The sequence below is a fragment of the Melanerpes formicivorus genome, unplaced genomic scaffold (assembly GCF_026170545.1).
Source record: "Melanerpes formicivorus ecotype bairdi unplaced genomic scaffold, bMelFor1.0.p_v2 SCAF_698, whole genome shotgun sequence".
In the NCBI taxonomy this organism is placed as follows: Eukaryota; Metazoa; Chordata; class Aves; order Piciformes; family Picidae; genus Melanerpes; species Melanerpes formicivorus.
The window spans coordinates 35,787-47,862 of record NW_027143050.1 but is presented as its reverse complement, the minus strand read 5'-3'; the positions used below and the strand labels follow the sequence as shown (position 1 = coordinate 47,862).

Here is a 12,076-nt window from a genome sequence, read left to right as displayed (position 1 = left end):
CTCCTCACCCCCTCTTCTCCCCCTCCTCACCCCATTTTCTCCCCCTCCTCCCCCCTTCCTCCCCAAGACCCTTCCCCACCCCCTTCCCCTTTACCTCTGAGGTCTCTTCTCCTCCATCCTCCAGGTCAAAACCCCCGGTGGGTGCTAAAGGGAAAAGGAACCAAGCCCCATCCCCAAACCCCCACCCCGGTCCCCTTCATCCATGGCGCCGTCGCTAAGGAAACCGCCGCGGCCGCGCTCCCGGGTCGGGCGGGCTGCAGCGCTGGGAGCCAATGGGCGAAGCGTTGCTAGGCAGATTAGGGAGCTGGACGGGGGGGAGAGGAGAATGATAGCCAATGGGAGACGCGTTGCTAGGTAGATTATGGCCCCTGCAGGCTAGGGAGCGGGGAGCGGGCGGCCAATCCGCAGACGCGTTGGTAGGCCGATTAAAGGCAGTGCCGGAGAGGGAACGGGAAGGGCTTGGGGAAGGGGAAAGCCAATGGGCGACGCGTTGCTAGGCAGATTATGGCCCCTTCAGGCTAGGCAGCGGGGAGCGAGCGGCAAATCGGAAGGCGCGTTGGTACGCTGATTAAAGCTCAGCCTGCTACAGAGCTGGGAGCCAATCAGCGACGCGTTGCTAGGTAGATTATGGCCCCTGCAAGTGTGGGAGCGGGGAGCGGGCGGCCAATCCAGAGACGCGTTGGTGACTGATTAAGGGCAGTGCCGGCGAGGGAGCGGGGAGGCCTTGGGGAAGAGGGCAGCCAATGGGTGAAGCGTTGCTAGGCAGATTAGGGAGCCAGACGGAGGGGAGCGGGGAATGATAGCAAATCAGCGACGCGTTGCTAGGTAGATTATGGACCCAGCAGGTTGAGGAGCGGGGAGCGGGAGGCCAATCGAGGCGACGCATTGGCAGGCTGATTACAGCCCAGCTGGCTATAGTGCTGGGAGTCAATCAGCGACGCGTTGCTAGGCAGATTATGGACCCTGCAGGCTAGGGAGCGGGCAGCGGGCGGCCAAGCAGCGACGCGTTGGCAGGAGGGTTAGGGGCAGTGCCGGCGAGGGAGCGGGGAAGGCTTGGGGAAGGGGAAAGCCAATGGGCGAAGAGTTGCTAGGCAGATTAGGGAGCCGGCCGGAGGGGAGCGGGGAGGGACAGCCAATGGGAGACGCGTTGCTAGGTAGATTATGGACCCTGCAGGGTAGGTAGCGGGGAGCGGCGGCCAATCAGCAAGGCGTTGGTAGCCGGATTACAGCCCAGCTGTCTATAGCGCTGCGAGCCAATGAGCGACGCTTTGCTAGGCAGATTATGGACCCTGCAGGCTAGGGAGCGGGAGGCCAATCGGGAGACGCGTTGGCTGGCTGATTACAGCCCAGCCGGCTATAGCGCTGGGAGCCAATCAGCGACGGGTTGCTGGGCAGATTAGGGACCCGGACGGAGGGGAGCGTGGAGGGACAGCCAATGGAAGACGCGTTGCTAGGAAGATTATGGCTCCTGAAGGTTGAGGAGCGGGGAATGACAGCCAAGCAGCGACGCATTGGTAGGCTGATTGAGGGCAGTGCCGGAGAGGGAGCGGGGAAGGCTCGGGGAAGGGGGAAGCCAATGGGCGACGCGTTGCTAGGCAGATTAGGGAGCCGGACGAAGGGGAGCGGGGAGGGACAGCCAATGGGCGACGCGTTGCTAGGTAGATTATGGCCCCTGCAGGCTAGGGAGCAGGGAGTGGGCAGCCAATCAATTCCCTTGATGAATTCGCTTGACCAATTTCCCAGATCAATTTCCTTAAGTAACTTCATTGATTGATTTCCTTGATTAACTTCATTGACTAACTTAATTTCATTAATTTCCTTGATTAATTTCCTTGATTCATTGATTAATTTCCTTTATTAATTGAGTTGATCAATTTAATTGTTAATTCCCTTGATTACTTTAATTGATTAATTGATTAATTTTGTTGATTAATGTCCTTGATTAATTTCCTTGATTAATTTCCTTGATTAATTTAATTAATTCCCTTGATGAATTCCCTTGATTAATTCCCTTGATCAATTTCTTAGATCAATTTCCTTAATTAACTTCATTGATTAATTTCCTTGATTAACTTCATTAACTTCATTGATTAACTTCATTGATTCATTCCCTTTATTCATTTCCTTGATTAATATGCCTGATTCATTGATTGATTCATTGACTAATTACCTTGATTAATTTCCTTGATTAATTTCCTCGATCAATTTCCTCGATCAACTTAATCAAGTTCATTCATTCATTTCATTGATTCATTTCCTGGATTCATTTAATGGATTAATCTTGTTGATCAATTTCATTGATTCATTTCATTGATTAATGTCATGGACTAAGTTCATTGATTAATTGATTCATTTCCTTCATTCATTTCCTTGATTAATTGATTAATGTAATGGACTAATTTCATTGATCAATTGATTCATTTCCTTGAATAATTGATTATTGTCATGGACTAATTTCCTTGATTCATTCATTAATTCCTTTGATTCATTTCCTTGATTAATTGATTAATGTCATGGACTGATTTCATTGATCAATTGATTAATTTCCTTGATTCATTGATTAACGTAATGGACTCATTTAATTGATTAATTGATTCATTCCCTTGATTAATTTCCTTGATTCATTGATTAATTTAATTACTTTCCTTGATTAATTTCCTTGATTCATTGATTGATTCATTGATTAACTCCCTTGATTAATTCCCTTCATTAATTTCCTCCATGAATTTCCTCGATTAATTGATTAAGTTCATTCATTCATTTCATTGATTCCTTTCCTTGATTAATCATGTTGATTCATTTGCTTGATCAATTTCCTTGATTAGTTTGCTTGATTAATGTCCTTGATTAATTTCATTGATCAATTGATTGATTCTCTTGATCAATTTCCTTGATCAAATTCCTTCATCAACTTAATTGATTCATTTCCTAGCTCAATTTCATTGATTAATTCCCCGGATTAATTACCTTGATTAATGTCCTTGATTAATTGATTAATTCCCTTGATCAATTCCTTTGATCAGTTTCCTTGATCAATTTGATTGATTAATTTCTTGATTAATTGATTGATTTCCCCGATTAATGGCATTGATTAATTTTGTTGATTAATTTTCTTGATTAATTGATTAACTTCCTTGATTAATTGACTAATTTCCTTGATTCATTGATTAATTGACTTGATTAATTTCATTGAGTACTTCCTTTGATCAATTTCATCGATTCCTTTCCTTGATTAATTTCATTGATCCATGTCCAGGATGAATTTCATTGATTAATTTAATAGATTAATCCCATAGATTCATTCCCTTGATCAATTTCCTTGATTCATTTCATTGATGAATATCCTTGAATAATTTCCTTAAATGATTAATTGCATTGATTAACTTCATTGATTGATTTCATTGATTACTTTCCTTGATACATCTCATTGATTAATTTCCTTGATTAATTTCCTGGATCAGTTTCATTGATTCATTTCCTTGATCAATTTCCTTGATCAATTTCATTGATTCATTTCCTTGATCAGTTTCATTGATCAATTGATTAATTCCCTTGATTAATTATCTTGATTAATTCTCTTGATCAATTCCCTTGTTGGCTTTTGGTGCCCTGTAAACCTCAGGGACTGAGAGGAAGCTGATGAAACCTTGTTGTCGGACAAGAGGGGACATGGGTCCCAGGAACACCTGTGCAATTCAGGCCTTGAAGAATTCTCTGTTGATAATATAGTGGCGGAGTAGGAGATGTGAGAAAGTGCTGATTGCTTGGTATGCTGAAACCCAGCTGCCCCTGAGATGGGAGGCAAGCAAGATAAGGAGGAGGCGAGATCTGGGAAAGAGAGCAATTAGGCCGGATGGAAGAATTCCACAGAGTTGTGAAAACAATGATGTAACCTGTTAGAGAGCAACCAATAGTATGTTGCCAAGTGGGCATAATTATAGCAAACTGTATATAAGATGTGTCTGATGCTCAATAAAATGGGAATCCGCTGATCAAATTGGTCGTTAAAGCGGCCCCCTTCTTGCAGTAGTTCCCTGAGCTCAGGGCTGCTTCTTGGGCTTGGGGGCTGGCTCTGGGCTCTGGGGATGGTTTTTAATCTCTGGGGCTGCCATTGAGCTTGGAGATTGGTTCTGGAGCTTGGGAAGTGGTTGTGACCTTAGTTGCTGGCGCTGAGCTTGGGAGCTGGCTTTGAACTTGGGAAGGGTTTCTGACCTTAATTGCTGGTTCTCAAGCTGAGGGGCTGGTGCTGAGCTTGGGGTCTGGTTGTCAAGCTTGGAAAGGGTTCTGACCTTAGTTGCTGGCTCTGGGCTTGGGGTGTGGTTCCTGACCTCAGGGCCTGGTTCCTGAGCTTGTAAATGGCTCTGACCTTGGTTGCTGGCTCTGGAGCTTGGTTCTGGCCTTTGTTGCTGGTTCTGGAGCTTAGGGGCTGGCTGTGAGCTTGGGAATTGTTCTGATCTTAGTTGCTGGTTCTTGAGCTTGGGGCCTAGATGTGAACTTAGGAGCTGGCTCTGAGCCTGGGGCTGGCTCTGCATTTCTGATCTGGATTCTTGTGTTTGGGAGCTGACTCTGACCTTAGTTGCTGGTTCTTAAGCTTGGGGGCTGGGTGTGAGCTTGGCCCCTGTCTTGAATTTAAAATGAGAGTTCAGGCAGTTGGAAGTTGAAGCTGAGCTGCTTTGCACTGCAGTGCTTCAGAGTTTGTGGTGCTCCAAAGGCAGATCTCAAAGAGCTGCTGCAAGAGTTGAGCTGAAGTGGCACAGTGCCCTGCAGAGGCAAAAGCTTTTCCCTGCCAGTCAGCCATTGGAATCATCTCCCCAGGGCAGTGGTGGATTGCCCTGCAGGGCAGAGTTGGAAGGCTCAGCTTGGCAGGGGGCTGGGCCAGCTCCTTTCCAGTGCAGTGTCAGCTGGCAAGGTTGGAGCAGCTGAGCCTTGGGGTCCCTTGCAGCCTGGCATTGTGTGGCAGCAGAGCTGTGCTGCTGGTTTTGAGGGCACTTGGAAAGCTTCTGGAGCATTTGTGCAGAGTGTGCAAGACATCCCTGAGCCTAGCAACTCCCTCAGCTCTCTTGAGAATGAACTCTGCAGAGCTGGAAGAGCTTTCCAGGAATTTGGCAGAGGTTTGGAGGAGTTTGGAAGGGATTTTGGTTCTCCTCCTCCTTGTCCTCTTCCTTCTCCTCCTCTGCCTCATCTTTTTCCTGCTCTCCCTGGAGGCTACACTTAGACTCCTAGAATCCTAGAGTGGTTTGGGTTGGGAGGGAGCTGCAAAGGTGCTGCAGTCCAAGCCCCTCTGCAGTCAGCAGGGACATCCTGCACTAGCTCAGGTTGCCCAGAGCCCTGTCCAGCCTGACATTGAACCTCTGCAGGGCTGGGACCTCAAGCCCCTCCCTGGGCAACCTGTTGCAGTGTTCCAGCAGCCTCCTGATGCAGACCTTGTTCCTCACCTCCAATCTCAATCTGCTCTGCTCTAATTTGAAGCCATTGCCTCTGGTGCTGTCCCTGTAGGCTTTGCAAAGAGTCCCTCTGCAGCCTTCTTGTAGTCCCCTTCAGGTACCAGAAGGTCACTCTTAGGTCTCCCCAGAGCCTTCTCTTCTCCTCTCCAGGCTGAACACCCCCAGCTCCCTCAGCCTGTCCTGGTAGCAGAGCTGCTCCAAGCCCCTGATCATTTTTGTGTCCCTCCTCTGGGCCCTCTCCATCAGGTCCATGTCCTTCCTGTGTTGAGGGCTCCAGAGCTGGCTGCAGTGCTGCAGGTGAAGTCTCAGCAGAGCAGAGCCAAGTGCCAGGATGGCCTCTGTCCATCTCTGGCCCTGCTGCTTTTGGTGCAGCCCAGGCTGCCCTTGGCCTTGTGGGCTGCAGGCTCCCCCTGTCTGTTCCTGTGCAGCTTCTTGTCCAGCAGCACCCCCCAGTGGTTTTCTGCAGGGCAGCTTCCTATCCCCTCCTCCCCCAGGCTGTCCTGATTGTGAGGATTGTGCCAGGCCAGGGGCAGGACCCTGCCCTTGCTCTTGTTGAAGCTCAGGAGGTTGCCCTGGGCCCCCTCTGCAGCTTGTCCCCTTAAGCTCCTCCAACTTGTTCTGCAGGGCATTGTCTTAGGTTTCAGGAGGCAGAGAGGCTCTCTCTGAGCCTGGTGAAAGGAGTTGATGCCAAGCTGTGGCCAGAGGGTTGGATAGAATTGGGCAGTTTCCATGCCTGTGCTGTTCAGAGCTGCATCCTACAGTGCAAAGCATCCAATCCACAACAATCCATAGTGTGCCTGGGCCACAGGACCCAAGCAACCTCCCTAGGCCAAAGCTTCCTCCAGAGCTGCACCAAAGCAGGCCAGAACCCCAGGCCCCAAATGCCTTCCCCCTCCCCCATGCCTCTCTGCTCCTCCTCCCCCATACCCAAGAGCTGCAGTTACAGATTCTGGTAGGCAGCTCCCAGGTGAGCCAGGCTGCTGCAGGCCGCAGTTGGCAGCATTGCCAAGGCCTCAAAGCTCCTCTGCAGAGAGAGATCCCAGAAGCTGTTCCTGGGAGCAGAGAGGAAGGGCAAAGGAGGTTGGAGATCCTGTGCTGTTCCTTTGTAGGGAGTGGGTGCAGGCCTTGTGGGAATGAACTAAGCTAGATGACACTTTGTGGTGTCCCTCTGGACTCTGCTGTCCCTTCTGGAGGTCTCTACTCTCTGGTGTAAGACATCCCAGTGCCTTCCACCCACCACAGGGATTCTCCTCCATGCTGTCATCCAGGGGCTTCTGTTGGGCCCTGCTGGCTGTGTAGATCAGCCCTGGTGATGTTGTAGGACCATGGGGACTCTTAGAGGGCAGCAAGTGAGTGGAGATGGAGTACTGGATGGAGAGATGGAGGGTGAAGGCTGCAGGGGGTGGGAGGGCTTAGTTCAGCAGCTGTGTGACTCTGCTTGGCTCCTACCTCCAATGGTGCTGGCAGCAGCTGACCCCAGAAGCTCGAAACCCCAAATCCTGCCTGGCTCAGGACCCTCCTGCCCTGTCCCCTCCTGACATCCAGCACAGCCCAAGCAGGCACTCAGGGCTCCTAGCCACACAGCCCAGCCATCCCCCATGGCAGGAGTCACCTGAGGTCTCACTCCCTCTCTGTCCACCCTGCTCTCATCAGTTTCTGCCTGAGGTGTCTGCAGGGTCCCTCCCCAGCCCTCATCTGTAACCCCCCCTTGGCTTGGTGCTGTTCTTTCAGCCCTCCAGCTGATCCCAGCCTTGAGTCTCAGGCCCCTTCCATTCTTGTGCTGCTGCTTCCAGCCCAGTTCCTTAGATGCTTCCTCAGCCACAGCATTTCCCACTCCACCCTCCCAGCTGCAGTGACAGTGGAGGTGAGGGATGCAGGGCCATGGGACAGCCAAGGCAGCAGGGACATGGATGAGTTGGGAATGAGGGAAGGGCCTGAGAATGGTCAGGCAGGAATTAGGCCTTGTCCCCCCAAGAAGGGGAGAGGATCCAGGGCCCAGGTGGCAAATGTGTGTGCAGGGAATGGCAGAATCTGGCAGCATTTGAGGAGGTGAAAGGAGTGAATTGTGCTGCAGCTCTGCCTGTGTCAGCTGGGAGATGAACAACAGCCCATGGGCACTGTGCCCTCCCATCCAGCCTCATTTTCTCTTGGGGATGAGGAGTGGCAGCTCCAGGGAACTGCAAAGAGACAGCTGAGAGAAATGGTCAGGGAGAGAAGGAAGCCAAACCCTTTCCACTGAGTCTCTTTGGGCTGCAGGCATGTGAAGGGTGCTGGAAGTGTGAGGTTTGGGCAGGAGCCAGAGACTCTTCCAGCATCCCAGTGAGGGCTGAAAAGGTTTAGCAAGAAGCTGCCCAAGTCCCTTCCCCCTTTGATGCACCTCCAGAAAGCATGAAGCTCCCTTTGTGTGTGTTCTGAGGGCTGCTGTGATCTTTTCTTGGGGAGTGACCAGCAGAGAGGTGTGTGCAGGGCAGAGCTGGGCATAGAGTGAGTGTGGTGGGGGCAGAGCCAGGGAGGAGAGCTGGGTCCAGAGCAAGATCTGCTGTCAAAGGCAGTTGCAGGCAGCAGAGGCCTGGGCAGGCAGTGGGAGAAAGCTTTAGGCAAGGCCTGGGAGAGGCTGTGTGGAGGCAGCTGTGTTGTGGTGCTGGCCTGCAGCTGTGTGCTGGGGGCTGTGTGCTGGGCAAGGAGCTGACTCTGTACTTGCTGAGTCCTCCCATCTTGAGCAGCCCTGGCTTTGTGCTGTGGCTGTGCTGCTGGGCTTGGGAGCTGCCCCCAGCAAGGCTGAGCTGTGCTGCCTGGTCCTGGGCGGTGCTGAGCCATCCCTTGCAGGTCAGTGCTCTCCTTTGAGCCCTTTGCTTCTCTGTGGCAGGAGTTGTGTCCCTTTCTCTCCATCATCCCTGCCCCTGTGTGCTGTGGAAGAGCAGAGTTTGCAGATCTGTCCCTTGGAGCAGCCCAACAGGTAAGAAGCCCAGAGTGGGTTGACAGCAGGATCCTAGGCCCCCAGGGCAGCTCTTAGCCTCCTCCACCTCCTCCTGTGCAGCATATTTCACCTCTCCAGGAGCTCTGAGGCACATCAGGTGTTGTGGGAGTTGAGGAATGCTCCTGGCTACTGGGGGTGAGTTGTGAGCAGGAGGTGATGTTTGGGGGTTTGGATGTGGAGGGTGGTGGGAGAAGGTTGGAGGTGGTTTGGTCTTCCTTGTTCAGTGCTGCTGCTTCCATTGTCTGAGCCAGGGGAGATCAAAGGACAGGGTCTGGGCCGGGAACCACCCTGCCAATGCCACCAGGGTCGAGGAGAGTAGGACAAGACCACTTGTAAGTCCCAGGGTACCTCAGGGCACTGATCACAGGAACCTGGGGTCTCAGCACAGGTATTAGAGGTCTGTGCCCATACTGTGGCAAAAACGGAAGGTTTGAGGTCCCCTCTGCATTCTCTTCTCCATCTGGGTGTTGGGAGTCAGGGAGTGTCATGACCCAGGCAGGATCTGAGAGTTTGAGGTCCTGGGCTCAGGTGCTTCCATCTTCCCTATTGCAGAGCTGTGACCCCTTCCTGCCACAGTATGGCCTCACAGAAGGACCCAGACAAGAGCTGGGAGGAGAAGCAGCACCCAGAGATCAAGTTGGAGAAGCCAATATGCAGTCCCAAGGTGGAGGAGGATGGGGAGGAAAAAGAGGAGAAGATGGAGGATGATGCTGAGAATGACAACTATGAAGAGGAGGATAATGATGATGGTGAAGGTGAGCAGGATGAGGGGGAGGAAGGTATGGAGGAGGATGAAGCCAGAGCAGGTCCCTCAGTGTCACCCAAAGAGCTGAATCAGTGCCCTGAGTGTGGGCAGAGCTTCCCAGTTGGCTCAGAGCTAGTGAAGCACCACTGCCCACAGCCTGGCTCCCGGCCCTTCGTTTGTGGTGACTGTGGCAAGAGGTTCTGCCGGAACTCTCTTCTCATCCAGCACCGCCGCACCCACACTGGAGAGAAACCTTTCACCTGTGCTGACTGCGGACAGAGCTTCACCCAGCGCTATCATCTCACCCAGCACTTCCTCACCCACACTGGAGAGAAGCCCTTCTCTTGTCACAGCTGTGGCAAGCGGTTCAGGCAGATCTCTACTCTTAGGCAACACCACCTCAGCCACACCAGTGAGAAGGCCTTCAGCTGCAGAGACTGCGGCAAGAGCTTCAAACGCAACTCCACTCTCACCATCCATCGCCGCATCCACACTGGAGAGCATCTGTTCCCCTGTGCTGAGTGCGGCAAGAGTTTCACCACGAGTAATCGATACATCCAGCACCAACTCATCCATAATGGTGAGAAGCCCTACAGCTGTACTGACTGCGGCAAGAGCTTCACCAACAAGCGAGCTCTCACGGAGCACCGTGGTGTGCACACTGGCGAGAAGTTGTTCAGCTGTGATGCGTGCGGTCAGGCCTTCAGCCGTAGGGACACTCTCATTTGCCACCACCGCACCCACACCGGTGAGAAACCTTTCACCTGTGCTGACTGCGGAAAGAACTTCAGCCAGAGGAGCACTCTCATTGCTCACTGACGCGTCCACACTGGTGAAAAACCTTTCACCTGTGCTAACTGTGGGAAGAGCTTCAGCCAAAGGCGCTATCTCATTGCTCACCGTCGCACCCACACTGGTGAGAAGCCGTTCACTTGTGCTGATTGCGGTAAGAGCTTCACCCAGAAGGGACACCTCAACAAACACCGCTGCACCCACAACTGAGAGCAACCTGCACTGGAGGGGCGGCATAAATCCACCTAAAATCTGTTGGGTAATCATGACCCCTGATAGGGCCTTCCCAGCACCAAAATCACCCCTTTTTCTTTTGCAGTTCTCAGGGACTGGGGACACCAGAAGCAACAAACCCTTCCTGCCCTTCTGAACACCAATTATTGCTAATGAGAACAATTACAGGGCCGAGTCGGCACAGTTGGAGCTTCCAGTGGAGATGGGCAGGGCTTCGCCAGGGTCTGTCTGGTTCTTCCCCAGGGTCTGTCTGGTTCTTCCCCAATGCTTTGTGTCTCCCTGGGGTAAGAAATCCTCTGTCCATTGACCAATTGTCTCAATAAACCCCCAAAGTTACCCAAATCCTGTCTGTTTGCTTTTATTTCAGGTATCTCTGCCTCAATGCCTGAATTTTGGGGCCATTTCCTCCCAAGGGATGGGGTGGAGCTGTGTGCCCTGTTCAGGGAGGGGAAAATGAAGCTCTCAGAGAAGTCTTGAGGGGCATCTCAGAGGCATTCTGCAGGGGCTTTCAGGTGATCTTAGGTGTTTGGGATTTGGATGGTCCTGGGACTGACTTTTGGGATCTTTGGAGGGTGTAGGGGGAAGCTCATGGAGATCTTTGGAAGAACTCAGAAAGCTTCTGTTGGCTTTCCACTGTGGGGCTGGAACAAGTTGAAGAGCTGAGAAGAGGTTAATCTGCTTCTTCCCCCCAAAACAGAAGTGAGGGAAAAATAACACACACCCCCAAATCAAAAAACCCTCTGGGTTGAGATAAGGACTTGAGACAACATCAACAGAGCTGAATCCAGATGAGATCACATAGTGCACACTGACCTGAGGCTGTTTGCAGAAAGAAGCACAGCAGTCAGCAGCAGCAGCCAGGAGTTAAACCCCTACAGCCTTCCCTCTCAGCAAAGAGCCAGCACCTGAGAGCCAGAACCCAACAGCAGCAACCAGAACAGGAAGCCTCTCATATTGCAATCTGAACTTCAAGCCCTGTAGTCCTTTGCTCCAGCCAGCACTGTCCCTGTGAAGGTGGCATGAGGCAGGATGGAGTAATGGCAGCAAATTTCCAGCTTAACCTTTGATATTCCCAAGCCCTCATTCTGTGCCATCTGCACCATGCCCAGCAGCAATCAGCAGCACACCTCAGGCACTGTCCATTCTCACTCCACAGGAGGTCGCTTTGCAGTATACAGAGGGCTGCTCACTGCAGGTGCTCTGCAGCTCCACTCTGTTCCAGCACAGTCTGCGTCAGTCCATGCCCAGTCCAAATGCTGCAAATGCTGGGGCTGTGTTTCCATCTCTGGGGCAACTGAGTCCAGTGACTCCTTCCATGCCTCCAAGTGAAAGCAAACTGTGGCTTGCATCCCAGTACTCAGCTTCCAACACATCCAGGTGTGGGGATCCTCCTGTCACACCAGAAACACAGATGGGTTCCACCGTTTGTGCTTTGATGGTGTCAGAGCACTCTGGGCACCTGTATCTACTAAAGCTTTATCCTCTCATGGCTTCAACTTGCCAGGCCATTGGTTCTGTACAGTCCAACAAACCAATTTGTCTCTCCCCTCCATCTGGTTGGAGGCAGAGCCCCTCTAATTCTGTCTTGGGTCCCTTGCATCTCGTGAAGATGCTTTGGGAGTCCCTTCAGGAGGACCAGAAGCAGTTTCAGCTTCCCTGCTCTTTTTAGGCTATTTCCCACTGGAAACTGAGGCAGCATCTCTGGGGGGACAATTCCCTTGTAAGTCATAGACTCCTGCAGCCAGGACTGGATTGGATTTTCCCATCCACTTCCTCACATCCTCCCCATGGTCACACAAGTAAAGCAGAGGGTGTGCTGTGCTGTGTGCCTCCCAGATTCTCTCCCTTGGAGAGGGGAGCAGCTGCTCCTCATGGCTGAAACAC

General features: G+C 51.8%; 1 pseudogene; it reads left to right on the top strand.

Annotated features, from left to right (window-relative positions):
- Positions 1–10,512, top strand: part of LOC137460677 (zinc finger protein 135-like) — a 49,469-nt pseudogene extending 38,957 nt beyond the window's left edge.
- Positions 10,513–12,076: the final 1,564 nt, after the last annotated feature.